The following is a 25,995-nucleotide window of genomic DNA, read 5'->3' as shown; positions in this document are numbered from 1 at the left end:
CTGCCTTTCCCTGGCGCCAGCTGTGACTGATTATTATTTTAGAGAGACAGGTGTAACAACTGCCTGGCCATCACCTGTTGTTCTCCTGACATTCCCGGGAGTGGCGGTTCCCCTTCCCTCGCGGGCTCATGTCTGACTAGTTACCTCCACTAACAAAGAGACTAAGGCTTTCTAGTCCCAAGAAGACAAAAACGTAGTTCCCTCAGCATCCTCGGGTGATGGAGTTTAGGCTTCCTGAGGTTTCAACACAAAATGCAAATTTAAACTGAATTAAAAACCTATTTACAGCCACATCAAAGGGAGAGAGAACAATGCTACTCAGGATTGCTTTCATTCTTGAGGGTTTTCAGATCATTTGCTTTCCTCTCAATCTCCAATCCTCATAACTTCAGCTGGGAGAATGACATGTGTTTAAGGCCAATCAAGAAACAAACCAAACAAATAAAAACGTTATAATCAATGAAACTATCAAATCATATGAGACAAAATAATTCCATCCACCCACCTAAATGTACCACTGATCTGACACAGCAAAATAGAACAATTGAAGGGGCTTTTGTAACACTGAAAATTTCACATTTCAATCGCATTATTATTCAAAGGAAAAATAACACTTCTGTGGGATTTCAAGAGTAATTTCCATAGCCATTCATGCCTCTGATGTCAAATTTTCAATGCATTGGAGCTCGATAGCAAGGTGCATGTAGAGCTCATATTCCTTCAGGCTAGAAATTCTGAACTCAGCAGGAGAGTGATGTAATCACCCTGTTCTAATTACAATTGAAAAATACGTTTCTTGGCACAGCTGTTTCAACTTACCCAAGATCGCACTGCCAGCAAATGACAGGGCCAAGATTTAATCCCTAATATTCTAGCACCGCAATCCTTACTTATAACCAATGCAGGAAACAATAATATACTAACACTCGTAACACATTAATAAAATAAGAAAATAATAATATCATGCAAAATAATCACACACTACAATAAAGCAGGCATCATACCTTATTTTACACCCATGCTTTCTTTACCTGCTCCTTCGCAAGTATTTTTTTCTAAGCCAAACAGGTTTCATATGTTGGAGAAACCACACCCTTTCCAGAGTCATATACTAGTTCTCTTTACCTCTTTAACCCTGCTCACATTCCCCCCAAAACTCACACCAACTCACACATAACCACACATACACACACTCACACATACTTGCTCATTTCTGTTCTCATCAATTTTGATTTTCTTCCCAACACTTAAAGTGAATGGCAAGTGGAGCTTTTAATTGGAAACTAGTAGAAAAAAAATGCATAAGAGTTAACAGGCCTGTGATAGCATTGTTGTTAGTTATTAGAATTAGCGCTGGAGGAGAGATAGGCTTAAGAAGTTCCATTTGCAGTAAGCAGCGTGGCACAAGGAGCCATGGAGTGTGAGGACCCTAGTGCAAGTCAACCTGCTAACGTCACTAGAGTTAGTGTCAAAATTCATCTTCCAAGACTATTCTAGAGAACAGACCCAGGCCAATAGCTGACGCAGGCTTATTGGCTGGTTGAAAAAACTATATGGTAACTTCGCAGGACTCTGAAATGGGGCCTTAGTGTACATTTTTGGTAAATTGAAATAGCAGCATTTAATTTGACAGATTTATTAATTGATGCCAAGTGCCAGTGCTGGGCTTGGTATGATAGAGAAGAAAATCACTTAGACTTGGTTTCAACCCTCAGGAAGCTCATACATAATTGAGGTGACCAATATGTTCCAAGTAAATATGTGATAGATGCTAATGTTTCGAGTAGATGGAGGAATAACGGAGAGATGTTCTGCTTGGCCAAGTCCCAGAAGTGAATGCAGCAGACAGGCCAGAATGAGTGAGCCCATGGGGCACTCTGATGTGCTCCATCCTTGCTGCAAGCAGGGGACGTCAACACAGTTGCGGGGACACAGCTGCGTGGGCACTGGCCAGGTCCTGGCTGTCCCAGATCTGCAAGGAAAGCTGTCAAGGTGCGATCTCGGGCTTAACCAGGGCTGGCCAGGTCGAGGGGAGGCTCCTGTGTAATTTCAGTGCAGCCGGCCAAGGGCGTCTTCCTCCCCTGAGCCTGATCTCTGTGAGGATGAGCGCTTATGGAAGTCCAGGGGAGACAGGATTACTGAAGCAGGGAAATATGACTCCCAGAGAAGAATGTACACTTGGGAAGTACCAAGTGAGCCACACCATGTGCTTATTCTAACCCAGGAACACCTCAGTGAGCCCAGGAGTGAGGCAGTGACCCTCGGTGTCTGGGTTTGCGCCCAGCCTCATTTTCAAAATGACACTAACTTGGGACTTTTCCTTACAGCTTTCCTTGCTATTTCTTTTTGCCCAATCTTGAATACCGGCTAGAGATGCCACTGAGGTACGGCTCATAATGAAACTGGGTTTGGTGGCTCTAGTGTGGAAAGCCTGAGTGACACAAAGATTGTACTTTGGACTATGCATTATGTAGATCCTCTGTGAGGCAGACAAGGTGCAGATACACCTGGCTGTGAGCAGCACCTGTGTCCCAGGGAGGGAGAAAGCCTGGAAGCAGAGAGAAGCCAGAGAATGATCTTTGGCCACAGTGATTTCTAAGAACCAGCAGGGAGTCAGCGTTGGCAGTCAAGCTTAGCAGTAGTCAATGTTCACAGTAGTCAAGTTAGCAGTAATCAGTGTTAGCAGTAGAGTGAATGGGGTGGGGGAGGGTGAGAATGAAAAGGAGGGAAAGTGGGAGTCAAGATTCTTAATATTCAGAAACTTGTGTAAATTTATAAAGTAATCAAATCAGACATTTCTGAAACAAAAAAGGTAATTCTGAATTTTAATTACTTTGAAGGATAAGGCTCTTTTAACTTATTTATTTCCTAATACTAAAGAAAAAAAAAAAAAAGGAGAAAAAACGTTAATAGTCTTCTAACTATATTTTTCCTGGCAACAACTCTGGTTTATATGCATTGGTCTGCTGTTAGTTGTCTAATGCTCTTAATTTCCATAACAGAAACAGATTAAGTGTAAGTGTATGAGACCAGATTCTCTTCAGCTGCCACCTAGAAAAATACTCCTTTTAAGTCAAAGTAATTAAATTCATCTATTACTATGGAAGTTTTAATGAGCCTGCTTTTCAGAAATTTGACTTTATTAAGTTTAAGCAGACGGTGCATTTCATGAAACAAATTAAATAAGATTGTTCTATGCACATCTCACCTCCCCACACTAGATATTGCTCCATCACTAAAGAATGAAGTGAGAAAAAAGTTAGGAAAATAAAGTCAGGTGACAGACTGTTTCATCCCTCACCCTGGTGGCTGATTCCACTGACCTCTGCTTCCCTGAGAACCTTCAGAAAGGAGGTTCCCACTGGAGATGTTTTCTGGGATTCTCAGCCACGAACTCCTTCTCATCCTCCCTCTAAACCTCATTTTACCCCTGAACTCAGCTTGCAAAGAGGACACAGCCAGGGACAGGGAAGACCCACGCTCTGGGGGCTAAAGCACTTCCACAGTTGGTAAGGGCTCTTTTAAAAAGCAAAACAGTGCAAAAATACTAACACACCCATAGGCTCAAAAGTGTTATTTACAATTGAAAAAGAAGTCACAGCAGTTTACAAGTTTCAGAAAGCTAACACTGCAATATTTTCAATGAACTTTCAGACAAGTTTGAACCAGGGCAACTCCACCCTGAGTGAAGGCTGGAAAATGAGGCTGGGGCTTGCTGAGCTGGATTCCCAGGAAGTTAGGTGTTCCCAGCCTCTAGATGTTGACGGTTAAGGAAACAGATTGATAACGTTATTAAACAGATCCAGACTTAGGAGTGTCCTGATATCCCAATATCTTAAGAACAGATGCATTCCTAATTTTGCTTTAAAGGTAATAATATTGATTCTTGCAAAATATAGTAATTAAGAAGATCAATCCTTTATCACAAATCCTTGTAGCAGAGCACTCTCCCCATCATTTTTCTAACCTATATAAACGAGTATTGTACCCGGGGTGGAGGCGTTCCTCCCCTTACTTTCAGGAACGCCCTACTCTGTCTGTGGAGCAGCTGTTCTTTCACTGCTTTACTTTCTTAATAAATGTGCTTTCACTTTACTCTCCGGATTCATCCTGAATTCTTTCTTGTGTGAGATCCAAGAACCTTCTCTTGGGGTCTGGATCGAGACCCCTTTCCTGTCACAGAACTACCTGATGCACCTTTATAATACTCTTCTTTCATTGTTTTGCTGCAATCTATTATCACATGTTCACACGACAACTTTTAAAAATAGATATTTTCTACAGATAACAGAAAGATAATTCACTTTTGCCTCCACCATGGCTGATGGAAATTTGTTTTCTTTCACCCTGGAACTCATCCTTGGTAATATTTTGCAAATGTCATTGTCCTTTTCATTAAATTTTTATTATGTTTATTCTATACATGAGATGCAAGGTTTAAAAGAATTTTCCATGGAATAACTGAGGTTCTGTACACTTCATATCTCACTCTTACCCCCAGATGCATGCATGATCACAGGTGAACACGTGCACACACACGTACTCTTACACTTTCTTCCTATGATGGGCATCACAGGTTGTACTCATGTGAGTACACAACACCAGTCCTGCAGCTACACAGCCCATCATCCCATGAGTCAGCACAGAGACTGAGAATAACCTTGATGCCTCCCTACATCAGAGCAGCTCACAGTAACCTAACTACCTGCCACCTTATACAGCTGATATAGATAAATGCATAGAGATATGGATATGGATATATCCCATCATATTTCTAACCCAATTTTCCCTTTTCCAGATACCAAAAACTATGCCCAGCCATTCCCATGCTGCTCACCATGAGACAAAGCTCAGCAGTGCGGTGGAGAGAGACTGGAGTGGAAAAACAATGATCATGATCAATTGCAGTTATAGGACCATGTGTGCTCAACATTAGGGCCTTGGGTCCTTGGAGGAAAACTGGACAAATGGAGGCAGAAGAGGTGGCTGAAGCTGAAGCCTTATCTTTAGGGTCTCTTACCTCTGACTTCCAAGGGTCTGGAGTCCAGCCTCACCTCCCACAAAAGGCTGCGAGAACAATGGAAGTGGAGGCTTTCAGTTCGTAAAATGCTCTGTCATTATTACACTTGATTTGATATTTTTACCCTTTTGCTCACACTCCACCTTTAATTTACCCATATGTCCTCTTGGACATACCTCCAAACTTTAGTTGAAATCTTCCTCCCCAACACCCACCCTGGCTCGAGCTCCTCACATCTCTCAGTGGGATGACAACAGAACCTGACTGACTTTCCCTCTGCTTCTATCCCTGCACCCCCACAATCCACTCTCCTTACAGCATTTAACTCTCCTGTTTAAAGTGGTACCACAAAATCCCATTGCATTTTAGAATAAACACCTGTATGTCGTGGAAGACGTTCGCCAAGAATGCACAAAATCTGGCGTCTTCCTGCCTATTTGGTGTTTTGCCTATTGATAGTGACAGGAGGCAGAGAAACTCTAGGCAGACAGGGATGGGTCCCCAGTGAAAACCCCAACTTTCGGCCAAAAGTAACCTGAAACCTGTGACCCAAAGTGAGAACTCCTATCCCTACATGCCCACTCTTTCCTGATTAGTTCTTTCTGAATAATGTCTTTTGACCAATTGAATGTTGCCTTTTCCAAAACTACCCATGGCCCACCCTACCCCTGATCCTGTGCCTATAAAGACCCGAGACTCAGTCAGTAGAGAGGGAGGTGACTTAACTTCAGAGAGAGGTAACTTCATTTCAGAGAGATGGCTGAACTTTGGAGGAGAGGCAGCTTGATGGCTTGACTTGCGAGGAGAACCAGCCAGAGATGGCCAGGCTTTAGGGGAAGATTACATGCCCATCCTGTCCCCTTTCCAGCTCCCCTCTCCACTGAGAGTTGCTTGTATCACTCAAGAAAATTCTCCATATTCACCATCTTTCAATTCATCTGCATGACCTCATTCTTCTTGGGCACTGGACAAGTATTTGGGTCCACAAAAAGGGCTGTCACACTGGTCATTTATCCTCACTGATGGAGGGCAGCCGCCCCATGTGATGAGGCAAAGGGCCCACAGAGCTTATAACACGTTGCTGCCTGTGGACAGTGGAGCTCAGAGAGCATTGTAACACACCCTCTGGAGCTTCAGGGATCACAGGTACAGCCACTTGGGTACTGCCCCAGGGCTTGCATGGAGTTTACACCTGCTGGTGTTTAAAGCTGCCGGCCAGCCAGCTGGATCCCACACTCACTCACTCCCATGCTCCCTCCCTCAAGGGGCTGAGCACAACTGGCTGAGTAAATGGGGCACCCCTTTGCAAGTCCAATGAAGGGGTCAAGAAAAATATAGAAATATCCTGCATCACTATTACCCTCCCAGCCACACTGATCTTCCTGTTTTGAGAACATAGGAGCTGACCTATCTTGGAGCTCCTGCTCTACTACAGCAGCCCTTGGCCTGTAACACTGCTTACTTCTTTTTTTTTTTTTTTTTTTTAATTTTTATTTTTTTTGAGATGGAGTCTTGCTCTGTAGCCCAGGTTGGAGTGCAGTGGCACGATCTCTGCTCACTGCAAGCTCTGGCTCCCAGGTTCATGCCATTCTCCTGCCTCAGCCTCCCCAGTAGCTAGGACTACAGGCACCGGCCACCACGCCTAGCTAATTTTTTTTTTTTTTTTTTGTATTTTTAGTAGAGACAGGGTTTCACCATGTTAGCCAGGATGGTCTCGATCTCCTGACCTTGTGATCTGCCTATCTTGGCCTCCCAAAGTGCTGGGATTACAGGTGTGAACCACTGCACCCGGCCAACACTGCTGACTTCTTATTGCATTGCTTTATTTATTGTATTCCTAGGAAGCATTACTATTTGAGATCATCTTATTTAGGTTTTTATTTTCTGTGTTGCCCCCATCTTCAGAAGGTGAGCTCCTGGTGAACAGAGACCCTTCCTTCCTGATCACTGCTGTAGCACAGACATATAGGTAGGTGGGTGCTATCCTGTGAGGGGCTGGAGTGTTGCTCAGCCAATACTTACCACCCTTCCCCTTGGAGCAGCATTAATGTTTTCCCATTTTGAGCGTGTGTGTGTGTTTAGCCAATGTTGTATGAGCAAGTGTCAACACAAAACTGTTCTCAAGTTATACCAACAGAGATGACTTTATTCATAGAGGGAAGAGGTCCAAACTCAGTCTGAATTCCACTTTCCTGCAACGGAGAACAGGAGAGTAGTTTAAGAGCTGTGGTGGGTACATTCTAGGCCATCTGTGTTTGCTAATTGGCTTTGCCAAAAAGGCAAAGTAGAATTTCCCAGGATCTGCAGGCAGGAGGTTGGCAGTATTACAACTTGAAGCCAGGGGTCTGGGTCACTTGGGCTTCAACCATCACACAAGGCAGGGAGCTGGGGGCGTGATTTTCCTTGACCTTTACATTTCCAAAGGGATGGCTCTCAGGTCCTCAAGAAAGACATCCAAGCTTTGTAAACCTGGCAAGAGGCTGTTGAAAAATGTACTTCTCAAAGGAGCAAAGAAGCAATTTGCAGTGAAAAGTTTTCTAAAGTAAATGCTCCAAGGAAAGGGAGGCCAGGGTTCTAGAGGCAGGAAGTTTTCTAAAAGTTTGGTCAATCCATGAGATACGTGAGTATGATGAGAACCAGGTGTGGACTAGTCTTACATAGTTGGGCTTGGCTTCTTATGCTTCTGCCATTTCCACATGGAGAACACAGCATAGCCAGCCTGACTGTCCAAGGAGGATGGAGAGAGTAAGAACAAACTTAAACCAAACCCACATCAGCCAGAAGCCAAGCTGGCCAGTGCACAGCCCCAAGTGGAGACACACAGCCTATATCAACCAAGCCCACTCTACTGCAGACCTGAGAACTTGAGAATGCACATTTGCTATTCTGACCCACTGAGGTCTGGAATGGAGGGCATCATTTTTGTAGTAACAGGTGCCTGAAACAGTGCTCAACAAGTATTTGTAGACTATCAACTGAAAATATAGTTGTTTCTCTTACAAGTCTTCCTTGATCCAGTAGAAAAAGTAGGCCAGGGCTGGGTGCAGTAGCTCAGGCCTGTAATCCTAGCACTTTGGGAGGCTGAGGTGGGTGGATCATGAGGTCAAGAGTTCAACACCAGCCTGGCCAACATAATGAAACCCATCTCTACTAAAATTACGAAAAAATTAGCCATGCGTAGTGGCGGGCGCCTGTAATCCCAGCTACTAGGGAGGCTGAGGCAGGAGAATCTCTTGAACCTGGAAGGCAGAGGTTACAGTGAGCCGAGATCATGCCAGTACACTCCAGCCCAGGCGACAGTGCGAGACTCCATTAAAAAAAAAAAAGAAAGAAAAGAAAAAAAGAAAAAGTAGGCCAGGTGTGCCTTTATTTTAGCCCACCATCCTGTCTTTGCTTTAGCATTTATATTTCATTTATTTGTTTATATGTGTGTCCAGCACCACAGGGACAGGTTTAGACATGTTATCAGGGAAGGGCTGTCTTTGAAGGTGACCTTGATCATGTGCCCAAGGGCTAAAAAGCAGTAAGCTAGAATGGGAGGGAGTAGCTTTGACTCAAGTCTAGCCATAGGTTTTTATAGCTGGTCTCTGAGCTACTCTCTAAAACCAGGTAAGCACCGGCCTGGATGACCTGATAGCTTCAGATTCCCTCCCGTCCCACCAGGACCAGGAATACTGGGGACCAGACTCTAACCCTCTTCTTCATTCATTCCTCAGCAGTGGTTAAGTTGGGTAGGACATTAACATAATGGAGCAGTTTATTTCTAGATATCAGGAAGACACACAAAGGCGTAATATATTCCATAAGAGAAGTAGTGCTTTGCATTTACCAGGCATAGATTATGTAGTAGCTGCTTTTTCTCCTAATCATCATTATCCATTTCAATTACAACTACACTGTTAGAAATGCCAAAACATTTTATCATCAGACCTCACAGAAAATAACAGGTGGATTACAACCTTAACTTGCATATATTTCTCGGGCAGTTTCTGCCCATTAGGAGGGGATTAAGAAATGGAAGTCTACTAGATGATAGTACAGGGATTTTCCTGTTCCTCAACTACATAGATCTTTACATAACTTTTTAAAAAATTTACTGCCTTTTTTGTTGTAGAGACAGGGTCTCGCTTTCTTGGCCAGGCTGGTCTGAAACTCCTGGCTTCAAGTGATCCTCCTACCTTGGCCTCCCACAGCACTGGGATTGTGAGCCACTGTGCCTGTCCCTACTGCCTGTGTCTTAACCGGCCAAGAACAGCAGGTAACTGCAGGGGCTGGACAGGGCCACCCCCAGGTTGAAATTTACTTGGTGGAAACACAATCCCTGAAGCAAAGTGGGGTTGGGGGTGATCTTTAGTCAATAGTAAGGCACTTGGGATAGAAACTAAACCACTGGAAGGACATCAGCATCATACCCAGGACAACTGATGATCTGAGATGACACCCGCCTTGCGGAATAACCACAGAATACGGTTTGTAATGCCTGGTACGCAAATCTCCGATTTTAGAGTTTTCAGGGACCCCTGAGCTCCTGCCGGTATAGCTCTGTATTTGCTCTTCCCGCTGCTGCCTGCCAATCACTCCTCCAAACCTTGTGGATCTCGCTCTTTCTCTTCATTCAGTTTCCACCCAAATGCACCGTCCTCAGAGAGACATCCCCTGATGCCTGTCCCTTAGGCAGAGGCACCACTCACATACCACACCGTCTCAATTGCATTCTTATTTGCATCCTAATAGTTCACTCAATTACATTATCTTATTTCATTCACATATGTGCCTACTGTCTGCCTTCTCCACTAGAATAAGAACTCCTGCTGATTAGGAATCGTGTCCAGTTCTATTTCTTACTGTTTTCTTATTACCTTCAACAGTCCCTAGCAAACAGGAAGCACTCAAGTAATATTTGAATAAGAAAAGGAACCCACTTATTTTACAGATTATTACACCGAGGTCTGGAAATGTTAAATAATTTGTCCAAGGCCACTTGGCTACCTAGTGTCAGAGCTGGACTCAAGCATTCATTGTTGGTGGGTTTAGCCTCTGAGCTAAACCCTGAGTTTAGTCTCTCCGGTGGGAAAGTCTCCTGACATTTGCGGTTCTTGATGCTGGGCTTAACCCAACTGTGGATTATTTGGAGACACACAAGGGTGGCAAAGATAATATGTTTCTTACACCTAAGTTTTGAAACCTGTTCACATTTTGGCATATATATGTATGTGTATGTGTGTATATACATATATATGTTGTGTGTATCTATGTGTATACATATATGTATATATGTGTGTATATATGTTGTGTGTGTATATGTGTGTATACATATATGTGTATATATGTGTATATATGTGTGTATACATGTATATACATGTGTGTATACATGTATATACGTGTGTGTATACATGTATATGCATGTGCGTGTATACATGTATATATGTGTGTGTATACATGTATATGTGTATATATATAGCACAAATGTGTGATGCCCAGAAGGTATTTGTTTGAAAATGTTCTTTTTTCCAGCCTGGACAACATGGTGAAACTTCATTTCTATAAAAAATACAAAAATTAGCCAGGCATGATGGTGTGTGCCTGTGATCCAGCTACTTGACAGGCTGAGGTGGGAGGATTCCCTGAGCCCGGGAGGTTGAGGCTGCAGTAAGCCATAATGGCACCATTGCACTCTAGCTGGGCAACAGAGTAAAACCCTACCTAAAAAAAGAAAAAAGGAAGGATTGTCATTGTTGTTGTTTTTTGCCAATGACATTAGTAAATTAGAAAATAATTTCACACCAAAGGGCACCACCTAGGATTGTCAGTAAACATTATCAAATTTCCATAAATGAGACACTGTGATACAGAAATATCACCACTCTTTTCCATAACAAAATCACTATAATTAAGCTAGAGCTTCTCTGTGCTATTTAGCAAAATAAATAATTACCCCATGCCCTTGAGGCTGATTATTAATTTGGGTATTGGGTTAATATTCTTACAGTCTGGTCTGGAAATCAATTCCAAATCTCATGCTCAGGGCAACTGAGCAACTGAAAGCAATTCCAGTACAACACCTGTACAAAGTGCAAAGCTGCCAAGCTGCCTGGTACACCCCAGGCCACACAAGTGACGCCAATGTATGCTGAGGTTGGATGAAATCATGAAGACTAGAAAGTCACCACTTCAACAGTCACTGAGCACCTGCTCAGGGCCAGGCCCTGCAGTAGATGCTGTGTCTACCAGGATGACACTGCCCTGACCCTGAGAAGCCAACAAGCCCATGGAAAGACCTTTGCTAAAAAGCACAGACTTGCCTTGGGACAAGGACAAACCACAGTCTGTATTGGAGAGGGCTTAAAGCAGTTTCAACCCATGCAACATTTAAACCACGTATGGACACACCCAGAGAAAGCCATGGCTACTTCCTGCCCATCTGCCAAGCCAAAAGCTAAAGAGGGAGGTGGCCTGTCACAAGCAGACATTTGGCATTCTAGACTGAGTCAGAGAAAAGCCCACCGAGTCCAGTCATCTCTCGTCTGACAGCTGCTGAAGGCTCACTGATGTCCTGCTCTGAGCAGATGTGGCCCCTGGCTGAGAAGGGTTTTAGTCGCTATCAGGTTAATATTATTTGCCATTAGGTTTGGGGCAACCTTTTAAATGGATGGATATTAACAGGGCCTTTCCTAGAACAAGGATAAAAGGAATAAAGTGCCTTTCACTCACCGTCTGTGTAATTCTATTCCTCCCAGCAACGAGAAACTTGAGGTAGGTCATGACTCCAGAGCTTCCTGTCAAACCAGGGATTGCTGAGATCCCAAGGACTCCGTGACAAGTGACTGCATATTCCTTCTGTTACTCTCTCTCCAAATGTGCAGTCATGGATTCCCAAAGACAGTCAGTCCAGGCAATCACAATCCTAAATAGGAAAAATACAACAGAAATAAAATTGATTTCATAAATGAAAAATGTAAAAAGCTATCAGCACAAAGAGGGGGAAATCTCTAAATAACTAATGGCGTGCTTAGGGAGAAGAGAAGCACATCACCCTGTGAGCACATCCCTATTGCCATCTGTTTCGACTGTGGCAATAAAAGGATGTAGCAATTCAGACCACGACGTGAATTCCTACCCAGTCTCAAGGGATGGTCGGCTAATGGAGGACTACAAATACTGCACTTTTAAATATCCAACCACTAATGAAAACCCATTTGCTTCACAAGTAGGATTTGAGTAAAGAAGTCGGGGTCAGGAGAGGATTAGAAGTATCAAGTAGAAGCTTCATTTAAGTCAGAAGTAGTTCAATTGCTTTTAGTGTACTTAATATTTGGAAGATAAATTCTTACCCTGCAAGCTTTAAGGCAGTTGGAAGCTTCAATGAGCCTGGGGACCAGCCAGTTTTCTAGGTTGTTGGGTCTCAACCTCCATCCCTAAGCTTAGCTCTTCAACTCATTAGCAGGGACCCTCAGGTCTTTGGCATGAGGTTTTGTGTATGACTTCACTGGAAACAAAAACCTACATGATTGTATAGCACTGCTATGAACTGCATATTTCTGTCCCCGCTCCCTCAACTTACATGTTCAAGCCCTCAACCCCAGTATGACTGTATTTGGAGATTGGGCCTGTGAGGAGATTACAAAGATGAAATGAGATGATAAGGTTAGGGCCCTAATCCAAAGAGACTGATGCTCTCGTAAGAAGAGAAAGAGATATCAGAGTCCTTGCTCTCTGAGCCTGCACCAAGGAAAGGCCAAGTGAAGACACAGCAAGATGGCGGCCAAGAGAAGAGGCTTTAGGATAAAACCATCTTGATAGCATCTTGATCTTGGACTTCCCAGTCTCTAGGGCTGTGAGAAAGAAATTTCCGTTATTTAGGCCACCTGGTCTGTGGTATTTTGTTATGGCAATCTGACCACACTAATATAAGTAAAAAAATGGAATGTGTGAGCAGTGGAGTCAATCAAGTTTTCTTCCAAGGAAAAGACACCAAATTGCATTGGTGATTACCATCCTTAGGCATTTCTACAGAACTGTATTGATAAGTCTCTATCACACTGGTAGACATGCCAACATCCACTCAGAGTTCAGAGGTCACAGGTAGAGAATGTTCAGCTACCCACCTCACCCACTCTTCTCTTGGGTGATGGCTACTTGTTATTCAGATATCCTCAGATAACCTCTTCAAAAAAAGTCATTTTTAGCCTCCTATTCACCATCCTATCTCCCTGTTTAGTGCTCTTAAAATTTCCTGTATTTTCCTTCAAAATACCTCTGAAGGGCTAATTATTTGGGTAATCCTTTCTCCACAGTTCCATCACCAAATGTGTCCATGAGGATGAGAACTGCACCTGTCTTTCTCACCACAGTGACCCACAGTCCAGCACAGGACCTGATAAAGAATAGTTACTTAAGAAAATGTAGATATACACACACAACACATACATGTAGATATATACACAAACACAAATAGTCTAAATGAAACCTAAGAGATTAGAAAAATCTGAAGGGTGGAATTTTTAAATTTAGGTTAATTTTAGCCAATTGAGCATCATTTTCCCTCTCTTGTTAGAGCAGCATGCCAATTTTTGCATTGGGAACTTATTCATTCCACACTTTGGTCCATGTGGCTCAGATGGAGCTGACGCCATCTGTAATTCCAGGGACTGTCATGTGAGCCAGCCAGGCCAATCAACATATTCCATTCTGTTGGTCTCAGTGATTGGTTCAGGGATGGGCACACGACTAAGCCTGGGCCAATGAGATTTAAGCTGAAGTCTTCCTGAAATCATTGGGAAAGAGAAGTTTCTCTTTCTCCGAAGACTGCAGAACCAATAGGACAAAAGCCTGCAGGTGCTGACAGTCATCTTGCTACTCCCGTGGAAACTAATGAAGCCAACACAAAACTGAAAGACAGAGAAGCAGATTCCTGATGAGATTATTGTAGCACCTAGATCCAGCTATGCCTGAGGTTAGATGTACCCTTGAAATTTTTTTTGTGAGTTAATTTGTTTTATTTATGGATTAAGCCATTTGAGTTGGGTTTCTGTTTCTTAAAGAGAGTACGCAGTAAAACACCAGAGAAGGGAACGTGAGACCAGTGTATTTTCAATGGAGCCACCTCGTGCACATAATAAGGATAAAGTGAACTTAGAATTCAATGGAAGAGGACTTTTCAGAAGAGGCTGGAACTGGGTTGTGGTTAAAGGGTGGGTGGGATTTGTGTCAGCAGACAGAAGAACAGGACATATGGGGGACAAGAGGAACAGCACAATGAGGCCTAGGACTGAGGCGTGTGGATGAGGCCGGGAGCAGCTCTCCTGACTCAAGGTGAGGAGAGCAGCGGGATGCAGAGGAAGAAGGCGAGGTTGGCCCAGGAGCACCGAGAAGAAACGCCCTGGACGTAAGGACTGGGATGGGATATTGGAGGTTCATGGGAGAAGGAAACAACAGAGTCCAAAGTGCCTTTAGCAGATGATGAGAAAGGGCCGCTTACAACCAATTCTAGGATGAAGTTTGCAAACTGGAATGAAGATGTGTTTTCTGTTGCCCTGCATGGTGTTTCTAAAGTGTCAGCATTTAAAAATTGAGAGATTCTACCACAAATCCAGATGTCTGACTTCTCTTGAAACAATCAATGGAAGTTGGTGTGGTCCTGGCCCCTACATCCCTCTGCGGCCACCGTCAGCTGAAGCTGAGGGTATCTCCCAGTTAGAGGGGCAGGGGCTCCCCGGGCCAGCACCAGCCCTCCAGTCTCATTACCTGTGATCAGCCTGGCCACAGCAAGCATGTGTGGGTCTGACCCTGACTCTGAGAATCTCCTCCTCCCATCAGACTCACAGGCTCCAAATTCATCTCCCTGAATTCAGGGAGGACTCACAGCCCTGCCTAAAGAAGGTCCATAAGCCTCCCAGCTCTGGCTCTCCTGGGTACTGCCAGGGCCTCCTCTGCTGAGTATTCCGTCTAACTTTGGTATTGTTTCTCACCGAGATCACCTTCCTGAAAAACTTTATTATTCAAATGCCTTAGGAAGCCTTTCGCAGTAAACTATCTTACAACTCAGATTATTCTGACATTATTCTCTGGGGGCAGTGACCCACTCCCCTTCTCTTTTTTTAATTAATGAAAATTATAGGATGTGTGAGAAAATTCATTTTATGAAGACAGAATTGCCTTAAAGAAAGAAGCAGAATTTCTAAAAGCCTTTAAAAAACTTTCGGGGGGAAAAAAAAACCTTTATGTTGAAGGATCTTTAAAAAAGAAAGAATTAAAAGATACCGAAAATGGCTAAGATTAGATTTTATGAGAGTAAATTTAAGCTCCTTCTCCTTCCTGGCCAGTGCTTTGAGAGTGACCAGCCTGTAGCTGGTCCTCAAAAGAAGTGGTTTCCCTTCAACCCAGTGCCATGCACTGATGATGCTGGCCCCAGTGGTCTGGAATTGGCTCAGTTTTATTTCCTCCTTTTAATCTGTGCCATGGGCTAAGAACAGGAAGGTCACAGATACTTGAATGGCTTAGCAGTACTGTTCAAGAGTGAAATGCATTGAACTGCAGAAGAAATTATGTATTTGGCTTAATTTAAAAAAAAAATTGTTTTCGGTAGCTTTAGAAAATGTGCCCTGGTGAGCACGGCCTCAGACAAGCAGACAGGATAACAGTGAGAGGCTGCAGTTCACACTCCCAGGGACTCCAGAGTGACTTGCACCAAGGGCATGCTGCTGGCTCCCCATGTAAAGCCGAGGGTTCCTCTGTTTGAGGGTGAGGCGGCCTTCCCAGCTGCCCCCGTTTCAGTCCCTCCTTCTGTTGAGACCACATAGACATGACCACGTGGGAAGCACAGAGCCTGAGGAGGGCTCCCTGGATCCAGCCAGGCACGGGAGGACCGTGTTCTGGAAGGAGGTGGGCATTTGCCCATCCACGAAGCCCCTCATCTGCACTCACAGCATGAAAAGAAAACAACGAACAAAGACCAGCAGGTCTAGGGATGGTGCGGCTCAGTATGCCACTGTGGTGGCTTCTGTAAACTGTCTTAGGTTTCTAGCAACTGCACAAGTGAGGGTTTTGATTTTCCCCAGGCCCGACTTCCCAAAGAAGAGGAGGAAATGAAGTTCACAGAAATGAATCTGAAAACATGGGCTGATGTCCTAGCAATCCCCGTATACCTCTGGGGCAGAAATGAAAGCATAAAAGGCTCACCGCCTTATACCAGGGAACTAACCGTCCAGCTGAGTGAGTGTGGCGCCTGCGTGGGCAATGAATACTGCTTCAAGACAGCACAAAAGTGGAGGCCACAGTACCTAGCCACATGAGGGCTGAAGGATTTCAGAGAAGTGAGAGGTTTCTGTGGGCTGAGCAGAGCTTCAAGAAAGGAAGCAGGTTTAGAACTCACGCAAACATACCCATGCACACACACGCATGGGAGCACTCAATCAATATTTGTGCCACCACCTCGTCCTGCATCCTGCCACGGCTCTATTTAACCCCCACCCCACGCCATGCACAGAGTAGGCTTTGCTTTCTATTAGGAAGACAGTCGAGTCACCTCATTCCCACCTGTATGTCAAGCCCAGCTCTGGCTGCTCCCATCACACGCACCTGGACATGCACACCTGTGGGCCTTTGCATCCTGCTTATCTGAATGTGCACACCTGTGGGGTCTTTACATCTTGCTCACCTGGATGTGCACACCTGTGGGCCTTTGTATTATGCATGCTTGGATGCACAGAGAGGGACATACAAGTTCACAGTGAGGCACAGCAGCATCATAGTGACCACATAAGTATTCAGAGCATTTCTGCCTGGGTTCATATCTGCGTCTATCTCCTACTACCTGGGTGACCTTAGCAACCCAGGGTTCCTCAGCTACAAAGGAGATAACATCAGTTCAGGCACTTGGCAAGGCCCAGTAATATAATTTGATCATTCATTCATTCAACAAATGTATTGGTTGAGTGCCCACGGAGCACCAGGCACTGTCTGGGGCACGGAGGATGCAGCGGTGGAGTTAACCAGTGTTTCTTGCTCCTGTGAAGTTTCCGTTCTAGGAGGCAAAATTCGACATTCACCATGATAAATAACTGAAATCATTAGATTAGCTGACAGTGACTCATGAGCAGGTGGTGAAATAATTAGATTAGCAGATAGCATCAGAGAAAAAAAATAAAGTGAGAAACAGATAGGGAGGGCCAGAGTTCCTGGAGGGGGCTTCTGGCTCCATAAGGGAGGCAGCCGTGATCAATAACGAAGTGCTGGCACAGGTTACAATGTGGAGGAAGCTGGCAAATATCCCGCTGAGTTAGAGAAGTCAGGTAGGAAGGATCCTATGTCCCATGACTGTGTATAGGAAATGTGCAGAAGAGGCACATCCACCCAGAAGGAATGCAGTTGGTGGATGCTGGGGTAGGGGGAGGATGGAGTGACCACATAACAGCTGTGGATTTTACTTATGAGTGATGGAATGTTTTGGAACTAGATAGGTGTGATGGTTGCACAACATTGTGAATGTGCCTAATGTCACCAAAGTGCTCAGTGTAAAATGGTTTGAAGATGAGGCGATGAGGAGGGAATTATGAGGATACCTGTGTTTTCCAGGCACTGGGAGTAGCAGGCACGAGGGCCCCAGGCAGTGAGGAGCATGCCACGGTATGTTTGGGAGACAGCGAGGAGGGGCTGGTGTGCTGAGGTGTGAGCAGAAAACAGAAGCAGGCGTGAGGTTGGGGCACCGGGAGCCTTAGGCCACTATTATCATAATTACGATTACCACAGACAGGATGAAACCCATGAACAGTCATACACATATTACACTAAAGAACGGCCTCACAAAGCTTTCTATGCGTATAAGAAGGAAAAGAGCTTGCACTGTAAAAGGAAGGAAAAAAATAAAGTCTGCTTTACCCTTTCAAAGAAACCTGTTTCCCCGGAAAGAACTTGGCACTGGGCACCCAGGAGGTACAGGACACCCAACCCCCTCTGCACTCATGAGAAGGAAAAGAGCTTGCACTATAAAAGGAAGAAAGAAAATAAAGTCTGCTTTACCCCTTCAAAGAAAACCTGTTTCCTTGGAAAGAACTTGGCATTGGACACCCAGGAGGACCCACCTTCCTCTGCACTCATCTGTGCTCCAGTAATGAGTGTCCACGTGGGTGACCCTGACAATGCTGCCCAATGTGACCGCAGGTGCGGGCAGAACCATCTCCACTGGCTTCACAGCGCGGGCTGTCCTCGGAGACAGGTGTGAGGGACACTGCTCCATAGATGTGGGCCTCCTTTCCAGGGATCCTGAGCCGGCTCCATGTGTGACCTGATCTCCACCTGCCTGCTCTGAACGGGCCATCCTCTAGTCCTAAGGGAGCTCTGGGTTTGTGCAGCTCTCAGCTCCCCAGGCCCTGCAAGGCCCCACCCAAACCAAATGATCTCTGCTGGCCGCCTGGGGTCCCAGCCTTGTTTGTTTTCTTCTCTCTAGAATCACAGACCTGTGCTGCCTGCTTAGGTGTCTGAAAACTGCTGTTTCTTGGCTTCTGTTCAGGCTCCTAGTTGTTTATGGCAGGAGTGGGGGCCAGGCTGGCCACTGAGTCCATCCTGGACACGAGCCGCTGAGCTACACTTTATAACAACACATGTGGCTAGGACTTGTGTCCTAGGCGCCATCCCAAGACCCCCATTTTTGGCCTTAGAGACGCCACTGCCTCGTACTCGGCTCCACCTCCTACGCAGACTCTGTCCCTGAGTCCCGCTGCTTCTAGCCAGACCCTTCTCTGGAGTCTGCCTTCTCCTCCCCCTCATCACACCTTACTCACCTTGCCTCATGACAGGCCTCTGCCTCCCATTCTTCACACCCACCAGGCATCACCCCGACCTGCCTCCTGCCACAGCTCTGGTTAACCCCACCCCACACATGTGCAGAGCAGGCTTGGGTCTCCATTAGTAGGACACTTGAGTCACCTCATCCCATCCGCCCGTCCAGGCCTGGCTCCTGATGCTCCCATCACACCCACCTGGATGTGCACACCTGTGGGACTTTGCATCAAGCACACCTGAATGTGCACACCCAGACCTTTGCATCATGCTTACCTGGACGTGCACACCTGTGGGTCTTTGCATCAAGCACACCTGAATGTGCACACCCAGACCTTTGCATCACACTTACCTGGACGTGCACACCTGTGGGACTTTGCATTATGCTTGCCCAGCACTTGCTTGTGTGTGGGCCTTTGCTCTGCCCTTTCCTCGCCTGAGGATGCTCTTCTTTCAGTCCTGCCCCTGGAGAGGCCTGGCAGCTTCTGTGTCACTGTACAGTCATCTTCCCAGTCAGGTCCATGGCTCCTTCTTCTCACTAACCCTCTGCTGGCATATTGGTCTCTTGGGAGATAAATAATTGCATTTTACTCTTTCTCTTTTCCCAGGCCCCTGCAAGAGTCCCACCCAAACAAAATGCAAACATTCTGGATGAAGCTAATGATGCCCAGATGAGCTGTAAGAGCTGGCTGTGCTTAATAAAGAGATCAAGGGACCCCAGAATGCAGATCCCAATTCCAACTCTGAGCACAGGAGACCAATTCACCCTCCACCCCGATTAGGAGCTAAAATGGTGGAATTAAATTGGCAAACATGAGTTGGAAAGAAAATCTTCAAACCAAGCAAAATCAGAAGAAAAAAAGACAGTCTTAGGGGAGAAACTAGGATTCCCCGAGAAGGAGGTGGAGAGAAGGAAGGAGCTGAGACACACTTCCTGGGCCACTCCCCATCCATCAGCTTCCTACCACTTGCTGCACACGCAGCGTTATCATCAGAGCGAGTGAATAAACAGCCCCTCGAGTCACAGAAGGAGCCTGAGCTTTCGAAGGGCAGCTGGGCAGGCTGCAGGCAGCAGAGCCCAGGAAGGACCCTCTCTAGCCAGACCTGTCTGCAGCGGGAAGGGGAGAGTGTGTGTCTCCAGGGGTGGGAAGGAGAAGATCACAAAGGAGACAGGACAGGAGAGCACCAGAGAGGGACGCCCAGCCAGAAGAGAAATAAGATTTTTAAATGAAAATTGGCAATCATACATTTTGCTTGCTGTAGAATACAAATAAAATTCACAAAGTTCAGATGTAAGTCTGGGGGTTCACAGGTCTTTCTGAAGCCCCTGCCATGTGCCAGCCTCTGAGGACACAGAGACGAACAAGACACAGTCTTTACTTCCAGGAAGCACAGAGAGACTGGAGGGAGGAGGCCTGGGATAAGCAGAACCCAATGCAGCCTGGTGGATGGCCAGGCGGGAGCAGCCCAGGACTCAGAAGGAACCTATAAGAGAGTAATGAGGCAGATTTAAAACAACTGAAACCCTGCCCTTCCTCTTCCCTTTAGGATTGGAGGCTCCTCAGCAGGCAAAGTCCCACAGAGGGTGGAGGCAGGATGACCCCCCTAGACCCCAGCTCCCAGAGGCAGGGCCCTGACACCGAGTGCCCCTGCAGCCTCTTGAATCCTTCATGCAAGGAGGCATTTTTAGACTGTTCCCTGGGAACTGTTTTGGAAGCTTTGGGAAAATGCACAGTTAGGAGCACACAGCTGGTGATCAATAAATGCAGGTTTACCTGTAATGGTCTGGGGATTCATCCTGGCCATCTTCCCAGGAAAGCTGCTTCCTTTTTAAGACCAGAAGCACATTTGGCTTTTCACCTTGTGTCAGTGAAATAGACTCAGGGGTGCCGCAGCAGCAAACACAATATTCAGGTGGCTTTGGGACAAGGGTTTGTTTCCCACTGTGTACTGTGTACCCAGTGGTGGGGAGCTGGGTGCTCTGTTCCTCTCTTCTCTATTCCTAGAATGATCACTATTGGAGAGAGTTCTGGAAAGCTCTGCACTGTTAAGCAAAAGCTCAAGCATGAGATGGACCCATCACCTTTCTGCTAAGAGCTCCGCCCTCCACAGGGAGGCTGGAAGTATTAACACCAGCTAATCAACTGGGAACCCACACCCCAAGGGGTCTCCCATCGCCTCAAATATCTGGTGTTTTAAAGAATTTAGCATACTCTAAAAAAGAAAAAAGTCTATCCTTGGAGAACCATGTACAAATGTAGTCTGTGAAACTTTTAGAAAACTCAGAGAAGAGTAAAGATAAAATTAGGACCCCCCCCACCCCCAAACACATATACACACACACACACATACTTCCTTTCTTTGGTAAGAGTTTTGATCCTCTAGGCAGAAACCTAGTGTTGCCAATTTCTGTTACCCCCTTTAGGAAGGACCACTGTGTCTTCTCCATCTGGGTAGAAAGTCAAATGATTTATTGTAGTCGCTGAGTGCAACCTTGTATGCCCACAAATGTTACACTAAGTGGCAGGTTTAGTTTTCATCAGCATTTTGTTCTTGACTTCAGTTTTGTTCCTTCAGCTGTCAGCATTGTGTTTGCCACTTTTATTCTGTGATTCTCAACATTCTACGTTCTTCTTCTCTCCCCTTAGCCCTGCCTTTCTCATCTTTCCACTTACCCCATTTATCTCCACCCTATTGTTCCCACTCCTAAAATGTGCAAAACTTTCTTGAAATTCTCTTCCAGCATCCACACCCCCAATGAGAAGTATCTCTAGAAGTCCATTGAATCATCAATTCATTTTCTGGTGTGTTCTATGAAACTCAAGCTGTTCATTTCTTCTTTTTATACACGGGGCATCTTTCACTTTATTCAATATGTTTAAGTCTTGGAAAGGTAAGGTATATTTTACATTTTAATGAATGCAGTTCAGTGTAGATGTTCAAAAATAAAACTTCCAGGTCCTTTATTAGCTTCCCAGACTGATAAAGAATCATTGCATAGTCTTTAACATTTCACCTGTTATCCTAGAGATACGCTGCAGTTTCTTTCATGACTAATGTAAGCATTAACTAAGATATCACATTCTCTAGTACAAGAGAAATACAGGGAAAGAAATAGAACATCCTCAGATACAAACAAGTAAACTGAAAGTTCAGTAAGCTCACCCCGAATGGGCTGCTTTCTGTCTCCCTGCAACACCTACCAGCATGTTTTCTTAAGCGAGAAACAAACATCTGCACGGCAGGAATGCCTTATCCGCTGAGCTTTTTCAGTTATCATGCCTTGGTCTTTCCTGCTGCCTACATGGGATGGTCGAAGTAGCTGAGGTACTGGGATGACTGAATGGGCCACTTCTTTTGGTGGTTTCTCTGATTTCCCTCAAGATGTAATTCAGGGTACGCACTGCTAGCTGGAATACCCTGCAGGCTGTGCTGGGTCCTTTATATACGATGTGCATCTGGCCCTCAGGAAAGATGTTAGTTGTGATAACCTGGTCAAGGAGGGTATTCTCCCATTTCTCTTCTTATTATCACTACTTCTCTACCAATTAATAAGAAATTTGTGAGGAGACACCTTATGACTAGACAAATATCGTATTCTTTATTAAAACTCCCCCTGGATCTCACATACATGAATCATTGTTGCCTGATATAATGCTACTCTGATGGTCGCAAAATGCTTTCTTTTCTAACTCGAGCACTTTCTGCACTTTTATCAGAAGGCCTCTGGCATTCTGCTGGAAGTAAGCACCCCTTCTTTACCTATCTATTATCTGTCTATCTATCTTCTGTCTGTGACCTATCTTATCTTTCAAATCTATCTTCTATCTCTCTTATCTATGAATCTAATCATCTATCTGATGTAACCATCCATTCATCCATCTATTCTTTTTATTTAATTTATATTTTATTTTAGTTCATTTTACTTTAAGTTCTGGGACACATGTGCAGAACGTGCAGATTTGTTACATAGGTGTACATGTGGCACGCTTGTTTGCCCCTGACCCCCCGACCGGCCCCAGTGTGTGATGTTCCCCTCCGTGTCCATGTGTTCTCCTTGTTCAGCTCCCACTTATGAGTGAGAACATGCGGTTTGGTTTTCTGTTCCTGTGTTAGTTTGCTGAGAATGATGGCTTCCAGCTTCATCTATTCTATTCTATTCTATTCTATTCTATTCTATTCTATTCTATGATCTATCTAATCTATCTATATCATTTTATCATCATCTATCTTATCTTCTTTCTATTTTATGTATCAATCTAATCATTTATTTTATCTATTCATTCATTCATCATTCTATTATATTCTCTATCATCTACCTATCTAATCTATCTGTTTATATCATCATCTATCTTATCTATCTTCTATCTTATATATCAATCTAATCATCTATCCTATCTATCTATCTAATCTGTCTAATCTATCTATCTAACTTTATTTTATTTATCTATCCTATCTAGACTGATGAAGTCCTTTGTCCTACATTTAGCCAGTAAGAGTCCCTTCAAGCTTGTTTCTGTTTTCTTGAGACATGCATCCACCACTTTTTCCAGCACTTTCTTATGTTCAGGTACAGCACGTTATTTTGAGCTTATCTTATACCTACCTTGGCCCAGTCCTGTAATGAGCAACTTCTCTGAGGAAGTGTAATTCTTCTCAGAGGAGAATTATATTTGAGACCAAATGCAGAGTGTAAAGTGTGAGTATCTATACTGACCATAGCTTTGCTTTTTAGGCCTTTTAGTGGACAGACTGAGGAAATATGTGTATCAATATACCTATTTACATCTATGGAGACATACATACAAATACACATTCACACATATTTTACATACATAGTTACACATGTACTTATATACATGCAGATACATGTATATTTGGAAATTATGAGTTTATAGCAATATCCAAATTATATTGCATTACCACAGGGTTCTTTCCCATGTCCATATTGGTGCGTTCTTCCTTCCGTAGTCAAAACCCTGACTCCCAATGATAACAACAGCATTCATTCCCCTGTTCAATTCTGTAATAATCCAAAATGTTCTCAGAAGATTAGACCAAAAACAGCAACATAAAGCAAACCTATTAACTCTATTAAAGATTGTGAGCAGATAGTGAAACACTGTGTTCATAAGTTATACTGATTAGTTTTGTTTTGGTTGATTCCCTTCAGTGTTGTTATCGCATTCATATAAAATATATGGTCTGGTAATTTTATATTCAGTTTTACAGTGTTTTTATCCCTCTCCCATCTTTATTGACTTTTTGTACTTCCAAAAGTCAAAATTTATTCAGGAAAGTATAAAACTGTCTCACTCCCTCTCATATTCCACCTGCCCACTCCAACCTCACCTTTTCCAAGTAACCAATTTCATTTTGGTTGACTTATATTCCTGCGCATTTTTTTTTCTAGTAATGATAAACAGACACATGTATTGCTTTTTATTTTCTATTCCTTCTTTACACAAAAGGTAGATTTTTTTACTTAGAGTATTTTCTGAAAATCATAGTTTATAAAAATCCTCCTTCTTGTTTGCACTGGCAGAGAGTCCTATTGTGCAGCATGCAACAGGTTACACATCCACTTTCATATGCTTGACTTCATGAGCACCAGCCTCCAAGGTGGCCCCCCATGCTCACAGCCTCTTGGGCAGTTCTTCCCGCCTTGTGCCAGAAGTGCTCTGTGTGACCAATAGTAAAAGGCGGGAGTGACGATAGGGTGTCACTTCCAAAATGAGGTTGCATGAACCACATCTTCTATCTTAGGCTCACTCTTTCTTGCCCACTCTCTGTCTTAGATCACTCACTCTGGAGACAGCCGACTGCCATGTTTGAGAACATACAGAGAACAGGACAACATAAGAAACACATTCAGGTAGTTTGGGACATGGGTTACTCATTACTTTTTTTTTTTTTATGGCACAAAATCCTGCAATCATTTTATAATAGAGAGAGACTGTCAATTTCAATGAGGACTATGAGGAATGAATCACGTGAAGATTTACAAGGTAAGCAGGTGGACCCATGAGTATGACTGGCCTTTAAGTAATGTAATACAAAATTTTAAACATATTCTAAACAACAAAGTAAGTTATTATTTTTCATAACAAGAAGTCTGGAGATAACATTCCCAAGACACAAGTATGATATTTATTAATGGAATAAAGATACTGAATGAGGTTAGAATAAAATATTGACATTAATTCTCTATACTTTGTGTTTCCCAATTTTGCAGCTATGTATATTTTTTGTGGGAGGGGTTAGTTATACACTCATAAAATGTTGTAAGAAATAATGCTGAGAGACCCCATGTACCATTAACCAAATTTGCTCCAATGATATGATCTTGCATAATTATAGTAAAATACCACCATAATTAAGTCAAAATTGATACAATTCATTGACATTATTCAAATTTTGCCAAATTTACATATACCCATTTGTGTATCTTTGTGTATTTAGTTCTATAAAAGTTTTTAGGTATACATTCGTGTATTCACCACGATAGTTAAGAAAAATCTCATCACCACAGTCAAGTAAAATTTAGTTGCCACAGAAGGATGCCACCCCTTTGCAGCCATGCCCAGCTTCTCCAACATGGTCATGCTTAATCCCTGACAACCACTTCAAAAATGTCATATAGAAAGCATAAAGCAGTATGGAAGCTTTTGGGATTGGCTTTTCACATGCAACGCAATTACCTGGAGATTTATCTCATTTTTTGTGTACATCAATAATTATTTCCTTTTTATTATTGAATAGTATTCCATAATATAGAAGACATTTGGGTTGTTTTCAGTTTCTGAATCCTATGAATAAAGCTGCTATTGATTTTCATATATGAGTTTCTGTGTGCATGTAGGTATTTACTTCCCTGGAATAAATTACCAAAAATGCAATTGCTGGGTCATATGGTACTTTGTGTTACTTTTAAAATTGCACAGGTAAAAGAATTCTTTAAAAAAGATTTCAAATGCACAGAGTGTATTAAAATGAGATACTACTTCAATCGTTGGAATGATTGCATTCAGTTACAGATCCAAAGACTTATAGATGCAAATGAAAAAAACTACTTTGCCTCTTATGTAAGGAAAAAAGAAGAAAGGAATCATAGCACAGAAAAGATATTTCTCCAAGCCAGCCAACAACACAAATAGAGGAAACTTTTTCCAACTGATGGAATGACAACTTCAATCAAT

At 43.8% G+C, this 25,995-nt stretch overlaps 1 long non-coding RNA gene across 1 annotated transcript in view; it reads right to left on the bottom strand.

Moving 5' to 3' along the window:
• Positions 1-19,692, bottom strand: part of LOC117089187 — an 84,533-nt gene extending 64,841 nt beyond the window's left edge. The window contains exons 1-2 of the long non-coding RNA XR_004439492.1: positions 19,149-19,692; positions 11,732-11,924 (exon numbers count right to left, since the gene is read on the bottom strand). This is a non-coding gene — a long non-coding RNA (uncharacterized LOC117089187). The remainder of the gene's footprint in view (positions 1-11,731; positions 11,925-19,148) is intronic.
• Between the last annotated feature and the right edge of the window lie 6,303 nt (positions 19,693-25,995).

This window comes from Trachypithecus francoisi, unplaced genomic scaffold (genome assembly GCF_009764315.1).
Source record: "Trachypithecus francoisi isolate TF-2019V2 unplaced genomic scaffold, Tfra_2.0 Lachesis_group11, whole genome shotgun sequence".
NCBI classification, from domain to species: domain Eukaryota; kingdom Metazoa; phylum Chordata; class Mammalia; order Primates; family Cercopithecidae; genus Trachypithecus; species Trachypithecus francoisi.
This window is presented reverse-complemented; position numbering and strand designations above follow the sequence as displayed.